This window comes from Balaenoptera physalus (genome assembly GCF_965194825.1).
Source record: "Balaenoptera physalus genome assembly, chromosome: 9".
NCBI classification, from domain to species: domain Eukaryota; kingdom Metazoa; phylum Chordata; class Mammalia; order Artiodactyla; family Balaenopteridae; genus Balaenoptera; species Balaenoptera physalus.
The window spans coordinates 59,835,114-59,850,990 of NC_138888.1; the positions used below are offsets into that span (position 1 = coordinate 59,835,114).

At 41.7% G+C, this 15,877-nt stretch overlaps 1 long non-coding RNA gene across 2 annotated transcripts in view; it reads left to right on the forward strand.

The window, feature by feature from the left end:
* The window catches only part of LOC309667175, a 79,159-nt gene that overhangs the window by 49,716 nt on the left and 13,566 nt on the right, over positions 1-15,877 (forward strand). The window contains exons 3-4 of one of the 2 annotated variants that reach the window (XR_014267576.1): positions 8,128-8,299; positions 8,669-9,172. This is a non-coding gene — a long non-coding RNA (uncharacterized lncRNA). The remainder of the gene's footprint in view (positions 1-8,127; positions 8,300-8,668; positions 9,173-15,877) is intronic. The other variant, XR_014267577.1, reaches the window with a different exon arrangement.

Sequence of the window (15,877 nt, forward strand, 5' to 3'; positions counted from 1 at the left end):
AGTATATGTATAGCTATGTATATACACATAGAGTATACATATATGTATACATGTATGTATATGTTTGTTTATGTGTGTTACAGAACAGTTAAAGTCATCATATAAATTCTGCCTATACAAAGTATGAATTCCAAAAAACAGGGAAAATGGAGGCCCAGAGAAGTTCTGAAATCTTTGTGAGGTTTCCCAGTAGCTACCGCCTCATGAGCATTACTCGGTACTGCTGACACCAGCCCTCTGTTAGTTCCCTGATCCCTGCTACCTGTCAGGTAAAAGAATGGCAGAATTCGCTAATCTCTGAGTCACTTTGATATTGTCAAAATTTATTGGAGGTACTTATTGTTCTGGTCAGTCTTCAAAATCCGGGAGATAAAAAATAATCTGATCCAATTAAAAGGATGTTTCCCCTCTACTGTGAGAAATTAACATATTTTCTTTGTTCCAATTTCCCGTGAAGTTTTACAAGTTCCAGACCTGGGCCAGTTTACGGCTCTCTTGGTACTTAATTGATTTTTTTTTTTTTCCTCTCTAGGCAAAGACTTAAGAAGGATCCATCCTTTCTGTGTCAATTCCAATGCAATTCATTCCATAGTGGTAAAATTTAAAAGGTACAGAAGAAAATAACAGAATGTTATTTCTTACTAAATTCACAGTGATATACACACACACACACACACACACACACACACACACATATCTTAATCTCCAAATATCCCTAAATTTTTCTCATTTTAACCCAATGTTGTATAGACTTGCTACTTAATTGGCATTTCCACTCTAATTTTTTTCCCCTCTGTATTTGATGACATCTTTTTCTTCCCATCTTTTTTTTTTTTTTTTCCCTGTAGTAGACATACCCAATATAGGAAATTATTTTTAAGGTAAATTTTTAAGGTAAGCTTTTACTCACTTTATTTCCCATGTTATTTTCCATCTGTAGTTGAATGTGAATGAATTATTTTCAATGAGTTTCCAAATTATTATAATGTATATTTCTGTCAAATGGTTTGTTTTCACACAGAACAGTCATAAGTTAGTGCTTCTTTCATCTCAGCACTGTTGTGTACGTCTTTCTCCCTTCAGAATTGATTGTTAATACATAATAACAGCCATATCCACCTACTCTAATGAAGTTATCAGTCACTTCATCAGATGCTTCAGAAGAAAGCTAAAATTAATGTTGAGTTTGTTTGCCCAGCAGCAGAATGGGTTCCAGAAATGAATTTGACTATAACTTTTCATAGAATCATTTTATCACAGGGACCTTTAGAGTAAGACATTTTGTCAAATTAATGTAATTTAACTTGACAAAATTTTTTGTTTGTTCTATGCCATCAAAACAACTTGTATTTTGAGGCCTTGACAATTTTTGTTGTTGTGTGAAGGGCTCCTAAATTATCTACCTGATGCAAAGACTAATGAAAGAATAGCCCTGAAACCCTGACTAAACATAGTCCTGAAGGTTGACTTCCTGGTCCAACGGTAGAAGGAAAATCAATCCCAAAATTCTGGGGAAATATTTAGGATTTTTCAATATGCATGTTAGGATTATTGTTTTGGATTTTAAAATATTTTTTCCCTCATTTCTCTTTTTTATTCTACAGTTTTTACTTTCACATTTCCGTTATATATTTGTCAAAATGTCATTGGATTAGGAAAGAGATGAAGACATGAAGGAAATAGTGAATAGTGAAGAGGGGGTGAAGTCAATGAATTGGGGGTCCCAAGTGAAATGTTATGGAAATCAGGGTACTAGAGAGAATAAGCAGAAAAGATAGAAGGAGGCTTGTAATTGAGATTATGAGGGGTTACAGATATTGGTAATGACAAAGTCTAGAATATGACCACAAGAAAAAATGACTGAGATAAAGTAGAGGACAAGTCATTGGAGAGAGAAGCTGGTATATCAGAAGTGTCATCCCCTTGGATATAAGAATCAGCAAGACTGAAGTAGTGTGAAGAGGTGACAGCCAGCCTGGTGTAGCATCTTTGAGGAATGAATGGGATGACTGGGGGTTGGTAGAAATTCTGGTTGGTTTGGCTGATAGCAAGAGCCTCAGAAGCGCTGAAGGCTTAAAGTCAGGAGAGAGAGTGAGTGATCTGGAAGGAAATGAGGAAGGAAGCTACCTCAGCTCCAGGTCCATCTGTGGGAAGAGTGCAAGAAAAATTGCTTCCACTCTTTAAGGCTACAGGGGAGGCAGTGCCTTCAAGGTATGGTCAGATTTTATTTAGAATAAGGAAGAGGAAGGAATGCTGGGAGAGGAGGTTAAGGATAAAGGGGATTTGGGTGTGATCCAGAGAATGCAGTGGAAGGGTTTAGGGGTCCATTAGAGGAATGGAGCCCAATTAGGGGATGCACAGAGGTCAAGGGGATGAGGATGGTGCGCCCTCCTATCTAGTGACACAATGACGGGGTCATCTGCGTTAGCAGAATAGCTGTGCTGGGCTGGTACTCAGTTCTGAGCTGAGGGCCCTTGGAGTTGACTTCTCACCTTCTGTGCGCTCGGCAGTCTTTGTGTAGCTCTGCTGGTAGCCCTGACCTGGGACCTTTGGGTCAGTGCGGAGCTGGGGCAGCTGAAGAGGGCGGGGGCACAAAAGGCGGCTGGACCAGAGGGCAGACAGCAGAATGGACACCAAGGGGGGAAAGTGGTGAGGGGGTGTGGTGGTGGAGGGATGAATTGGGAGATTGGGATTGACATGTATACACTAATATGTATAAAATAGATAACTAATAAGAATCTGCTGTATAAAAAAAAAAAAAAGGCGGCTGGTCCACTGCACTCACATCCCAGCAGTTTCCCTGTTGCTCCTTCACTCGGTAAACCTTCTTGAGCCTCCACCACGCTCTACACATTAGGTGAGTGTTGGAGTTATGCCAGATCCCTGCCCTCGGGGTACTCATACTGAGACATGCAAATACATGATTGCAATCTAATGAGACAGGTGAAAGATAAAGACATTAGTTTAGTTTGTATGGTTTAGGGTTTTTTGGCATGAATTTTAGGTACTAATGGAACATACAGCTAGAATTCTTTAAAGGACAGTTGGTGTATGGATATGAAGCTCAGCACAGAGTAATGGATAGAAGTATATAGGTTTGTAAGTTTGGAGGGTTTGAGGGGGTCCAATAGAAAATAAATAAGACCCGTCTTCTTCATCTGAGATCTGAATCAATTAAATAAAACAAAAGAGAAAGAGAGAAAGAAGACCAAAGTGATAAAACTCGCAGTGGAGAATCTGGCTCAAATCTGCAGACAAGGAGACCTGTAACACTAAGCACAGAATTAGACAGAATTACCAGCCCCGTGATGGGCAACTGCCAGGGACCATACCTCCTGGCTCAGGGCCTTTACCGTGGAGCTTGTCATGTGCTTGCGAGTAACAATGACACGTGGCACTGAGACAATGAGGGAAGCATTGGGCCAAGCACACCCAGTTCATCCTTTCCACATTTACCAGTGTGATAAGTGACTCCACCTTCCAAAGGACCGAGTAAGTGAGAGAGGGAACGGGACCAGGAGGGTTTCACCTGCAGGGACATTTCCACGTGGAAGGAAACATCGGTAGTGGGGCAGAAACATCCTCTCGACCACTCCCCCCTTAATCAAGTCAGGCCAATCAAGGGCCCAGGAGAAGACAAGAAGCTGGAGCAGGAACTCTGGGCGTGAGACACCAGGAGACGGGCAGCTGGGAGCACCTGGGTAGAGTGAAGGGAAGAAAGATCTCAAGACGAATAAGCTTCTCCCATTTAAGGGAATACATCTGACTCTGCCTGTCGCTCCAAGGACTCCTTTAATGGGAGATTTTATGTTAATAAAATTTTGACTGCATCACTGTCAGTGTTTTCTAAGACTGTCCTATATGTTTTTTCATGACTACTCACCACTTAGAAAACTCTAAGATAAATAGTATTCTACTGCTAGCATATAGATGAGGCCACTGGAATCCAGAGAACTTGAGTCTCTAAAGCATGATCACTCAGCCACTCAGGAGGAAGTTCAGACCTCAATCCAGGATTCTGATGCAGCCCCCTCACTAGGTACATACAGAGCTGGAAAAATGTATGTGATGATCTCTTTTGATCTGGTGATCGTTTAAGAGGATGACTGAAATGATCATCTGATATTAGTTGTGGCTCCTCAGGTACTAATAGGACAATTAAAAAGAAAGCACAGGATCTTCTATTCTTTATAAGAGTGAAATAATTGTCATAAGTTATTTGTTTGAGGTTAAATCAGTATTACTCTAACTCTGAGACATATTGGGTTCCTTTGAGCTCTTTGGTAAAGGGGAAAACTCAAAGCTGAGACAAAAGTCATGAAATATCTGAGAAAACATATATTTAGCATCAGTGCTAAGTTGTGATGTGTATGGCAATTTCACTTACTAATTCAAAAAGAGCATTTAACATAAAAAAGCTGAACCTCAGATTTTTTTTTTTTCCCCAAAGTGTGCTTGTCCCCAATCTTCAGTTCTTCCAATGTTCCTTAAGCCTTAATTAAATAGGAGCAAGAGAGAGCACTGGGCTTGGGTTCAGGATAAATATCCCGGGCTTGAGCAGGAGATGTTGCTTTATTGCTTTAATGACTTGGAATACATCCAGAAAGCTCAGACTGGCTAGCGGGCAAATCTGACAGCTACTGAATCTCACAGCAGTAACATTCTAACCAATTAAAAACAGAGCTAGAAATAATGGTTTGTCGCTGAGTGGTGTTTTAGAAACCAATTGGTCCAGATTAACCAGAGGATTAACTTTTCTAACTGAATTTAAAGGTCACGGGGAGCTGACTTTAATGAAAGAAAGAGAAAAGCATTCAATTAGAAGGGGAAGACTTACACAGAGAAATTAGGTTAATAGATCTTGCTTTATTATTTATAGACAACTAACCAAATTGCTGTCTTATTTTACGGCAGGAGTTCACAGTCAAGGATAAGTACGTTCAGTACACAAAAGAAAGTTAAATGAGCAGTCAGGTGTTTCTAAGGGATCCCTCTAATGGAAAGGGCATAGATGGCCTTCCAACATCCATAAGTATGTTCATTTTTAAAAAAGGATTTTTGTTAGGTAAACCAGCCTACTTTTGACTGATACCAAGTCGGATGGGATTGAAGTCAAGTTAGTGACAGACCATCTGACTTGTGGAGGCACCTGAGATCAACTTGTCAGATGGCATTTGCGTGGATAAGACCACAGTAGCCTGTTCTTATCAGGGCCACCGAAACACGTGCACGAAGGGAAGGCTTTGGTATCACTGTGGCAAAGCTTTTCACCGCTGTGTGACGGATGGCTTTTCCTTGTTGTACGAATCTTTCCTCCAAGATTCACTCTTCCTGCAGTAACCTACCTCCACAGCATGCGTCTCCCGTTGTGCGCGTCACCCTCGCACCCACAGAGTGAAAGCAGATTGCTGTGGGTGGGAGGATCTTGGGCTGGACCCTAGATGAAATGCTGGTGTGCAGTTAAGTGTTAAAATGACCTCCTGTTTAAAGTTACTTCCTGTCCCTAGCACATAGTTGGTTTTAATAAACATTGTGGAGAGAAGGTTGGGTGTGTGTGGCAGGGCGGGGGTAGTTGAAGGGAAAGAGAGGGAGGAAAGCTAGTCCGAGGGAAGGAAGATGTTGCTACTGACTGTAAGGGATTAGAATGGCCAAATAACCGAGGCAGTGTCAATTCTGTCATTTACGTGTAGAGCTTGCATTACGTTCTAGAACTGGATTTCGAGAGCTGGGTTTTGCTGCAAAGAGTAACCTTGTGTCAGAGGTGTGTGAAGAACCTTCCAGAAGCATGACACCCCAACTGCTGATAATTTAAAGGGAGCCCTTTGATTCCTCTGTGTGATATGTGTCAACAGCCTCCAACGGGCACCACTCGATCCTACTGAAGCCAGGCAGGGATTAGAGTTTCAGGCAGGATCTGAGATCGTACGCTGGATCTAGTCACAGACATACAGGGCCCAGTCAGTTTTCTGGACTCTCCCCTCTGGTCGGTTGGTCTAATGTTGAGTCTGGCTAGGATGTTCTGCTGAATGGGACTGAGTACTCATTAAAACTCCTCGTGGGTGGAAACCAGATTTATACCAATATTCAAGGATAATTTTCAGTTGGGGCGCGCTGGTGTGACTGACTGTTAAGAGATTACTGCTTTTGTACCAGTGGTAAATGGCTGCGGCCATAAGCACGCCTGCCTCACACCCGCTGCCCCCTACACCTGCTGCCCTGGCCTCTCCCTCGCTGTCCTGCAACTAAAGGCCTGGCCCAGAAGGGGACCCTCAGGACTCTGAACCACGACCTGCAACCGGTGCCCGTTCTTAGGGTCTGTGTCGAGCACTTGGAATCTTGCTCCTGCCTACATCTGCGCGAGGCTCTCAGCAGTCACTAATGTTTGTTCTGTGTGCCCCCTCATTGTCTCAGTTTAGAGGGGACACCTCACTGACTCCTATTCGCTCAGAAGCCCATGAGTAAATTACCTGCAGCTATCAAGGAATGAAACAGTCGCTTAACATCTTCATCCTATATACACCACAGCTAGGCCTATATATCCCAAAGAGAAGCGTAGAGTTACTGTTATCTGGCTTACTTAGATGTGAAGGCAGTCAAACAAGTTTTCTGCATATAAAATGCACTTTCTGACTGAATATTTAAATTGGCTAGATAGAGGGGCTGAATTAACCAGACGGCTGACAATCTCACCTCATTCTAGGTATAACCTTATCGTTAGCATCTTACAGCTAGAAACACAAGCATTTCAAACATTCTTAGCATTAGCAAAATTCCTTTGTTGATAGTTCATTTTTCTGCTGGCCGTTTAAGTTTTCTTCCCTTTTAAATCAGTTTTACTCAAAACATAAGAAATAACTGTCACCAAATTAATTGACAAAAGTTCACATTTTAAACCCCTAGTAAAAAGCAATTGTCCTTCTAGTGACATTTCATCTCAAACTGAAGTTATCCCTGCTGTATGAAGGCAGCAGAAAGATGAGCTATGTTTGTTCCACTTCTGAGACTTGGCTGAGCTACAGTTGATAGGTTTTGCGACAAGTGCACTTAGATGCCGGTGGAGTTCCTATTATGAGCCACGCACTCTTCTGAGTGGTAGGGATTCAACAAGGAGCAAAACAAAAAGTCCCTTCCCTCCTGGGCCTTAAAATCATCCCAAAGTATTGTGCTGTTTGTGGGAAAAGAATCATGAATTCCCCAGATGTTTTGAGGATCTTAAAAAAGAAATTCTGCTAAATTATTTTTTATCTTAGTTTTTGTTCATTCTAGTGATTCTACTTTTCTATTGTATATTATACTGGAAAGAAAACCTGGAAAGAAGAAAAAAAATTTCAGAAAGATACTTCTGGTTATAGTTACCATTTATTTACACTACACATCCTTGGGTGTAATCACAGTAAACTACTCCCCTGTACATTTTTCACAAAAGGAGTGCCTTCTTTGTTGGCTTTGGTAAAATGCACAGTGCCTAGAAGGATGTCTCTGTCCCAGAATCCTCCCTGCCCTGGACTGGACCAGCCCTCCCTCCTGCTGGAAATCTCTTCCCCAAACACCTCCACTTGTGCAAGTTCTATTTTCCTGGTCATTTGCAAACACACTCCTTTGGTGTGTTTTTCCTCCCTATATGGTGTATCCTTTAAAATCGAGGATTTACAGCCATGTGTAGACCGCCCATTCTTCAAAGCCTTGCTCTGACATTACTCGCTCCAGCAGTCCCTCCCTCTCAGAGCCCATGGGATGGAGCACATTTCTCTTTCTTCTCTCATGGCTCATTGTTTAATATTTCCTCCAGTCTATCATGAATTAGGGCTCTTTGTGTATGCATTTGCCTCTTTCTCTAAAGTATGAGCTTCTAGAGGACTAAGACTGTATTTGAATCATTTTTGTATTTCCCAGAGTATCTAGCATGGTGAGTTACACAGAGTAGCCACTTAATAAATGCTTACTGAATTGAGTAGAATAAAATAATTTAGTGTCACTGCAATCCTTTATCACTGATTTGAAAAGGTAGAGAGGGAAGAAATTGGGTTAAGCTAAACATACTCATTTTTGCAATAAACTCTATCAGACAGAAAGATTATTCAATGTATTTGTTTCCAGTTTCTTATAGAATATTCCTTCAATTCGTAGATATACTGTATATTGGAGTGTGGAAGTGAATTGCACATGAGGCACCCTGTCTAAAGTATATGGAGTTTACAGAATTGCCTAGGCTTCGTGGGACCCCCCCCCCCCCAATGAGGGAAATAAAGCCCATCCAAATATTTTTGAAAGCCACTGGAGAGGAATAAAATACAAAAAGGTAATCATGCAGTAGCAATAGCAACCAGACTCCCTAAGTTTTGTCAAACTACCTGACTAGTTAGAGCCATGTTCAGGGCGTCTCCCGCATTTATCTCTACCCGCCTCTACATTCCCTCTGCTGCCTTGGGAAGCTTGCTCTCATTAAAAGGGATGGGAAACTAGCCACATCATTACATTCTCTTAAGGCAGAGTTTAGCTGGTCAGTACCCACTACTGTCAGCAACAAGGGCCACTTTGGGATTTTGAGCCCTTATGGGCATCTTGGTTTGGGTTGGAATTTTTATTTGTCTTACTTTGAAATTTACATGTCTTTAGAACAACTAAAATTCACAAGAACGAACTAATTAATGGATTCCATTTTTGACAGCTACAAGAAGACGGATGAGAAAGTAACATGCTTCTGGCAGCGTGTTATCAATTGGGAGGCAACAGTGCATTCTCTCTATGTGGAACAGTGAGCTGGAACCGACACTGACAGATGACACGGCCCTTTGACAGTGACGCCTGTAGGAGCTGACAGCTCCACTTGCAGTCAGTCAAGTCCACGCTTTGCAGTGGAATTTTAACGGGCTTGATTTGCAGAATATGCTTTGCCTACTTCTCAGCTTGTAGTAGAAGTGAATAAAAATTTCAAAACATCCACATTAAAAAGTGGATTCTAGGCTCTGTTACCCAACCTTCTTTTCCCTTCAAAGCTAAGGGTAATAACAGTAAATAAATCTTATCTTAAAAGACAAACAAAAAAATAAAAACCTGTAAGACATCTAGGAAAGGAACAATTCTCTCCTTAAAATTAGGTTTTCTATAAATCAAGGTAATTCACATATTGGTCAAAATCCCTTAGGAAGGGCAAGATGCCAAATTTCCCAAGGTAATTATAATTTAATCATAAAATATATATGTGTGTGTGTGTGTGTGTGTGTGTGTGTGTGTGTGTGTGGTTTGTATTCAAATCACAGAAAAAAGGACTGACTGATTCAGTTATGCTTTTTTTAAAAAAAATGTACCACCTTAACCACTTTTTTTAAAAATAAATTTATTTTATTTATTTATTTTTGGCTGCATTGGGTCTTCGTTGCTGCACGCAGACTTTCTCTACTTGCAGCGAGCAGGGGCTACTGAGGGGGGCTACCCTTTGTTGCGGTGCGTGGACTTCTCATTGCAGTGGCTTCTCTTTGTTGCAAAGCACGGGCTCTAGGCACGTGGGCTTCAGTAGTTGTGGCAAGTGGGCTCAGTAGTTGTGGCTCATGGGCACTAGAGCGCAGGCTCAGTAGTTGTGGTGCATGGGCTTAGTTGCTCCGCGGCATGTGGCATTTTCCTGGACCAGGGCTCGAACCCGTGTCCCCTGCATTGTCAGGCGGATTCTTAACCACTGCGCCACTAGGGAAGTCCCAATTATGGTTTTAAAACTTATTGACTATATCAGAAACTGCTTCCAAATATTAGAAAATATTTTTCTTTAAGGAAATTGTTTACTCATTCACTTCCAGGTTTTAGGTCACGCTTTTTCTTTTACCTTTTTGCAATCTCCTATCTTTGAATAAACCATGTGCACGAAGCTGATTTTCCTGTGTGACATTTGTAAAGTTACTGTTCTGTGTTTCAATTCCTTCACCAATAAAATATAGCTAATCACCCTGTCACCACCAACATACCTCCCAGGCTCAGAGCAAGAAATGAGGGTGTCTGGGTTGACAAACTAGTGACTAAAAGGCCAAATTGGACTGGCAGGGGTGAAGTTCTGCATTTGAATGCCCCTAGGCTGGGCAGGTATGCTCTGGTTTCCATAGCCTCTGCTCCCTGTCTAACACTGTATCTTTCCACATTTCTGTAACTTGCCTGGGCTCTGCAGGCAGTTGAGTTTGTGACGGTGGCAGCATCAACCAACGTATTCTCACTCTTCTTCATAGAAACACATAATAATTCTAACATTGGTGATTTCAAAAGACTCCATAAATGGAAGAAATAAATAGAATTGGATGGTGGAGACAGGCAAATACAAATGAAATAAACACACAGTTACCAAGAACAACTAAGTAAAAGGATAATATTGGCATATGAAGCAAACTCTGTTTCAAGGGTGATAAACTAGCCTTGAGCCACGCACTGGAACACTCCTAACCAGTCCTTCCCAACCATCCCCACCAGCCCCTCCCAATAAACAAACATAGAGTAGAAAGATGAGACTAGCTATTCTTTCTTAGGCCAAGCTTTGTTGCTTGGGTTATCTAGCCAGTTAAGATAAGCCACCCAACCTTCACATGTGTACAGTTATAAATGATTCAAGGAAGTGATAGGGAAGGCAGATGTACGAGAGTTGAGTTTCCGAAGTGTCTTGAAGGAGGAAAGCTTCATGGATTGGTGGAGGAAACGAAGAAGTCATTTTAAGCAGAGAGGATGGTTTCTGCAAAGGTTCAGAGGTGAGAAAAGACTATGTTATTGGGATAGCTTCAACATGGCGGAGGAGTAAGACGTGGAGATCACCTTCCTCCCCACAAATACACCAGAAATACATCTACATGTGGAACAGTTCCTACAGAACACCTACTGAACGCTGGCAGAAGACCTCAGACTTCCCAAAAGGCAAGAAACTCCCCATGTACCTGGGAAGGGCAAAAGAAAAAGCAAAAACAGAGACAAAAGAATAGGGACAGGACCTGCACCTCTGCGAGGGAGCTGTGAAGGAGGAAAAATTTCCACACACTAGGAAACCCCTTTACTGGCGGAGACAGAGGAGAGCACAGCAACAGGGGTGCAGAGGGCAAAGCAGAGAGATTCCGCACAGAGGATCAGTGCCGACCAGCACTCACCAGCCCAAGAGGCTTGTCTGCTCACCCGCCGGGATGGGTGGGGGCTGGGAGCTGAGGCTCGGGCTTTGGAGGTCGGATCCCAGGGAGAGGACTGGGGTTGGCTGCGTGAACACAGTCTGAAGGGGCTAGTGTGCCACAGCTAGCCGGGAGGGAGTCCGGGAAAAAGTCTGGACCTGCCTAAGAAGCAAGGGACCATTGTTTCGGGGTGCGCGAGGAGAAGGGATTCAGAGCACCGCCTAAACAAGCTCCAGAGATGGGCGCAAGCCACGGCTATCAGCGCGGAACCATAGATGGGCATGAAACGCTAAGACTGCTGTTGCCACCACCAAGAAGCCTGTGTGCGAGCACAGGTCACTATCCACACCTCCCCTCCCGGGAGCCTGTGCAGCCCGCCACTGCCAGGGTCCCGTGATCCAGGGACAACTTCCCCAGGAGAACACACAGCGCGCCTCAGGCTGTTGCAACGTCATGTTGGCCTCTGCGGCCGCAGGCTCACCCTGCATTCCATACCCCTTCCTCCCCCTGGCCTGAGTGAGCCAGAGGCCCCTAATCAGCTGCTACTTTAACCCCGTCCTGTCTGGGTGAAGAACAGACGCCCTCAGGCGACCTACATGCAGAGGCAGGGCCAAATCCAAAGCCGAACCCCAGGAGCTGTGGGAACAAAGAAGAGAAAGGGAAATCTCTCCCAGCAGCCTCAGGAGCAGTGGATTAAATCTCCACAGTCAACCTGATGTACCTGCATCTGTGGAATACCTGAATAGACAACGAATCATTTCAAAATTGCGGTGGTGGACTTTGGGAGCAACAGTAGACTCCGGGTTTGCTTTCTGTATCTAATTTGTTTCTGGTTTTATGTTTATCTTAGTTTAGTATTTAGAGCTTATTATCATTGGTAGATTTGTTTATTGATTTGGTTGCTCTTTTCCTTTATATATATATATATTTTTTTCCTTTTTCTCCTTTTGTGAGTGTGTATGTGTATGCTTCTTTGTGTGATATTGTCTGTCTAGCTTTGCTTTTACCATTTGTCTTAGGGTTCTGTCTGTCCGTTGTTTTTTTTTTAATATAGTTTTTAGCTCTTGTTATTATCGGTGGATTTGTTTTTTGGTTTGGTTGCTCTCTTCTTTCTTTCTTTTTTAATTACTTTTTTATTTTTAATATTTTTTAAATTTCTTATTTTAATAACTTTATTTTATTTTATATTCTTTCTTTCTTTCTTTTTCTTTCTTTCCTTCTTTCTTTCTTTCTTTCTGTCTGTCTGTCTGTCTGTCTGTCTGTCTTTCTTTCTTTCTTTCTTCTTTCTCTCCCTTGTCTTCTGAACTGTGTGGCTGACAGGGTCTTGGTGCTCTGGCCGGGTGTCAGGCCTGAGCCTCTGTGGTGGGAGAGCCGAGTTCAGGACGCTGGTCCACCAGAGACCTCCCTGCCTCACGTAATATCAAATGGTGAAAGCTCTCTCAGACATCTCCATCTCAAAGCTAAGATCCAGCTCCACTCAGCGACCAGCAAGCTACAGTGCTGGACACCCTATGCCAAACACCTAGCAAGACAGGAACACAACCCACCCATTAGCAGAGAGCTGCCTAAAATCATACTAAGTTCACAGACACCGCAAAACACACCACCAGATGTGGTCCTGCCCACCAGAAAGACAAGATCCAGCCTCATCCACCAGAACACAGGCACCAGTCCCCTCCACCAGGAAGGTTGTGCCAAACCAATCACAAGCACTGAAATTGAAACTGTGATTAAAAATCTTCCAACAAACAAATGCCCAGGACCAGATGACTTCACAGGCGAATTCTATCGAACATTTAGAGAAGAGCTAACACCTATCCTTCTCAAACTCTTCCAAAATATAGCAGAGGGAGGAACACTCCCAAACTCATTATACGAGGCCACCATCACCCTGATACCAAAACCAGACAAAGATGTCACAAAAAAAGAAAACTACAGGCCAATATCTCTGATGAACATAGATGCAAAAATCCTCAGCAAAATACTAGCCAACAGAATCCAACAGCACATTAAAAAGATCATACATCATGATCAAGTGGGGTTTATCCCAGGAATGCAAGGATTCTTCAATATATGCAAGTCAATCAATGTGATAAACCATGTTAACAGATTGAAGAATAAAAACCATATGATCATCTCAATAGATGCAGAAAAAAGCTTTTGACAAAATTCAACACCCATTTATGATAAAAACCCTCCAGAAAGTAGGCATAGAGAGAACTTACCTCAACATAATAAAGGCCATGTATGACAAACCCACAGGCAACATCATTCTCAATGGTGAAAAACTGAAACCACTTCCACTAAGATCAGGAACAAGACAAGGTTGCCCACTCTCACCACTATTATTCAACATAGTTTTGGAAGTTTTAGCCACAGCAATCAGAGAAGAAAAAAAAATAAAAGGAATCCAAATCGGAAAAGAAGTAAAACTGTCACTGTTTGCAGATGACATGATACTATACATAGAGAATCCCGAAAATGCTACCAGAAAACTACTAGAGCTAAACAATGAATTTGGCAAAGTAGCAGGATAAAAAATTAATGCATGGAAATCTCTTGCATTCCTATACACTAATGATGAAAAATCTGAAAAAGAAATTAAGGAAACACTCCCATTTACCACTGCAACAAAAAGAATAAAATACATCGGAATAAACCTACCTAAGGAGACAAAAGACTTGTATGCAGAAAACTATAAGACACTGATGAAAGAAATTAAAGATGATATCAGCAGATGGAGAGATATACCATGTTCTTGGATTGTGAAAATGACTATACTACCCAAAGCAATCTACAGATTCAATGCAATCCCTATCAAAATACCAATGACATTTTTCACAGAACTAGAACAAAAAATTTCACAATTTGTATGGAAACACGAGAGACCCTGAATAGCCAAAGCAATCTTGAGAAAGAAAAACAGAGCTGGAGGAATCAGGCTCCCTGACTTCAGACTGTACTACAAAGCTACAGTAATCAAGACAGTATGGTACTGGCACAAAAACAGAAATATAGATCAAGGGAACAGGATAGAAAGCCCAGAGATAAATGCATGCACATATCGTCACCTTATTTTTGATAAAGGAGGCAAGAATATGCAATGGGTAAAAGACAGCCTCTTCAGTAAGTGGTGTTGGGAAAACTGGGCAGCTACATGTAAAAGAATGAAATTAGAACACTCCCTAATCCCATAAACAAAAATAAACTCAAAATGGGTTCAAGACCTTAATGTAAGGTCAGACACTATAAAACCCTTAGAGGAAAACAGAGGCAGAACACTCTATGATGTAAATCACAGCAAGATCCTTTTTGACCCACCTCCTAGAGAAATGGAAATAAAAACAAAAATAAACAAATGGGACCTAATGAAACTTCAAAGCTTTTTCACAGCAAAGGAAACCATAAAGAAGACGAAAAGACAACCCTCAGAATGGGAGAAAATACTTGCAAGTGAAGCAACTGACAAAGCATTAATCTCCAAAATATACAAGCAGCTCATGCAGCTCAATATCAAAAAAACCAAACAACCCAATCCAAAAATGGGCAGAAGACCTAAATAGACATTTCTTCAAAGAAGATATACAGATTGGCAACAAACACATGAAAGGATGCTCAATATCACTAATCATTAGAGAAATGCAAATCAAAACTACAATGAGGTATCACTTCACACCAGTCAGAATGGCCATCATCAAAAAATCTACAAACAAGAAATGCTAGAGAGGGTGTGGAGAAAAGAGAACCCTCTTGCACTGTTGGTGGGAATGTAAATTGATACAGCCACTATGGAGAACAGTATGGAGATTCCTTAAAAAACTAAAAATAGAACTACCATATGACCCAGCAATCCCACTACTGGGCATATACCCTGAGAAAACCATAATTCAAAAAGAGTCATGCACCCCAATGTTCATTGCAGCTCTATTTACAATAGCCAGGACATGGAAGCAACCTAAGTGTCCATCAACAGATGAATGGATAAAGAAGATGTGGCACATATATACAATGGAATATTACTCAGCCATAAAAAGAAACAAAATTGAGTTATTTGTAGTGAGGTGGATGGACTTAGAGGCTGTCCTACAGAGTGAAGTAAGTTCAGAAAGAGAAAGACAAATACCGTATGCTAACACATATATATGGAATCTAAAAAAAAAAAGGCTCTGAAGAACCAGGGGCAGGACAGGAATAAAGACGCAGATGTAGAGAATGGACTTGAGGACACGGGGAGGGGGAAGGGGAAGCTGGGACGAAGTGAGAGAGTGTCATGGACATATATACACTACCAAATGTAAAATAGATAGCTAGCGGGAAGCAGCTGCATAGCACAGCGAGATTAGCTCGGTGCTTTGTGTCCATCTAGAGGGGTGGGATAGGGAGGGTGGGAGGGAGACGTAAGAGAGAGGAGATATGGGGATATATGTATATGTATAGCTGATTCACTTTGTTATACAGCAGAAACCAACACACCATTGTAAAGCAATTATACTCCAATAAAGATGTTAAAAAATAAATAAATAAAAATAAAAACAAAATTCTTCCCTCTTCTCAAAAAAAGAAGGCTATGTTATTGCTGCTGGGATAGAGCCCATGCAGTTTGTAATGAGGAAAAGATAAGGCTGGGGTCCCAGGATTAACTACAAACACAAAGTATTACAGTGTGCTATTTTGTGAGGAAATACATTTCACAGACTGTGTACAGAAGGCAAGTAAAATATAATGACCTTCCATTTGTTTTATGGTAATTG